Below are 2,208 nucleotides of genomic sequence, written 5' to 3'. Positions count from 1 at the left end.
TGTAGGAATGGCTCCCCCTTCCTAGTTCTGAAGGGGCTAAAAGATTTGCTTCCAATACCAATGCTTTGCTGACCAACACGTTTGCTGTTGGGATGGCCTGGCTGCCCCTGCCAGGAGCAATGGGCTGGGGTCCACAGCAGGACCCGCTTCAGTAGTGGGTTTCCTTAGTGGGCAGGAGAGTCCCAGTTAACCTTTGGTGATGGAGGAGCCCTGCTGAGGGGTAATGGTGTGGTCAGGGTCTCGCGTGGGCATGGTCTGCCTGCCTGCCCACCCAAGCCAGAGGAGGAGCCACCGCAGGGCTCTGTGGGACGTGTGGGCAGGAGGGGAGTGGGCGCTGCCCACCATCATACATGGCTTGTCCCAAGTGCACCAGCTCACTGTCAGCCTAGGGCTTTGGCGAATCTAGCAGAAAAGCAACCACTGTCAGGAATATTCCCCTACTGCGTGTCTTCAGATACTAACCTGCTCATGGGAGCTTGCTTTATTGCTGTTCTCAAGTTAAAAGTTTTCCTATTTAACAAAAAAAAAAAACCCACATGAACCAGATTCACTTCAATGCACAGAGTATCCAGGTGGTACTGTGGGAGCATGCGTTATAATTCGGGGTTAAACCCCCCACAGGCACAGGCTTTGCTTTGAAGGTGTGGCTGTAGTTAAAATTCAGGAGATGAGAGAGATGGTTGAATCTAAAGGGCAGTAAGGTACTCAGGTCCATGCAGATTGAGGATGCTAGAAGAGCTTCAGCCCAGTTTCACAGAAAAAAAGGAAGACAAAGCAAAAGCTGCCCTAACCCTGATGCGTCTTGGCAGCGGTTTAACCTGAGCATGCCGTGGATGTGGCTGCTTCTGCCTGGTCGCTGCAGCCAGCGTTGCCACAGGGCAGGGGGAGTTTTAGAAACCTTAGACCTTCAACACCTTCTGTTTATTTTTAATTTCAGCCTTAACTTCTGATTTTGCTTGATGTTTGGAATAACTGTAATTGTAACCTGCTTGTAATGTGCTTTGCCCTAAATTACTGACGAGGCTTTTCAGCCTTTGCCAGCCAGTGAGTGTTAAAGCAAAGTGGCAAACCGGGCAGCTACTCTTGAAAGTACAGGGGGTCTGGCGAGGGCTTGCGCGGTGTTTGGTTGCCCGGGCTTTGTCCATGCTAATTGCTCCCCTCTGATAGTGATAATGCTGGTGACAGCATTTGCAGCCGAGGCTGTGCCTCTTGCAGCAGCATGGCCAGGCTGATGGGTGCTCAGAGCTCCCAGGGCCTGGAAGATGGGATGCTGGAGCTTGGGAACCGCTCCACTGTTTGCCTGGCTTCAGCGGGAGTTTTCACCTGTGGGGTGGAAGTGCCCTGGCTTAGCAGGAGGTGGGAAAAGGCAAGGTTCTGCTCTGGGTCCTCCAAAAAGCGATCTAAGCCAAGTCCCGGTGCAGGGGGACAGCGTGTGTGAGCTCGGGCTAGAGAAGTGGCGGTGATGGACAGTCCCTACAGCACTGAATCTACCTCCTAGGGAAATCTGAGAAATGGGTGTTGCTATGTCCTATTTCAAGGTAAAGTTTTAATCAGTTTGCCCTTGGTGCGAAGCACTTGGGCTATTGTGGTGCTATTGTAAACCGTTCGGCAGCTTAGCACAGTAGGGCTGAACTCACAGCTCCTAGCCCACAGGCTGGAGGTTTCTTCGCCGGCTGACTCCCATCCCCAATAGCTGGGGCTGGGCTTCAGCACGTGTGACAGAAACAGGACAAGGCGTGACTCGGTTCCTTTGATCTAAGATGGTTTTGAGACTCAAACCAGCGTGCCAGTGGGCCCCGTGGGTGTAGGGTGCAAGTGGAGCCATGTGAAGCAAGGCAAGCGTCCGCTAACTGCATGTTCTTTGTGTCCGTTTGGTACTGAGCTGGTTTCAGTTTTTGGTTTTTGTTTTTTTCCTGATGTTTCCAAGTTGTTGACTTCAAGGAACTGGGTTTTGTGTATTTTTTTAGACACTGGGAACTTGTTAAAAGGAAGAGCAGCAGCATCGGGAGGCTCAAAGTAGAGTGAGGCTGGAGCTGAGGGTGGCCCCGGCCGATGCGGGTGGGAGGAGGTCAGACGTGTTGGCATTGGCTGGCACGGGCAGGCAGGGGGCAGCTCTTCCTGCTGCGGGCAGGAGAAGCCTTTTTCGGCAGCAGTGTTCCTGGCCCTGCTTAACCACGGTGCAGAGTTCACCGCCCCCCAGCCTGGCTT

Source organism: Egretta garzetta, unplaced genomic scaffold (assembly GCF_000687185.1).
Source record: "Egretta garzetta isolate BGI_Z169 unplaced genomic scaffold, ASM68718v1 scaffold1257, whole genome shotgun sequence".
NCBI lineage: Eukaryota > Metazoa > Chordata > Aves > Pelecaniformes > Ardeidae > Egretta > Egretta garzetta.
This window is presented reverse-complemented; position numbering follows the sequence as displayed.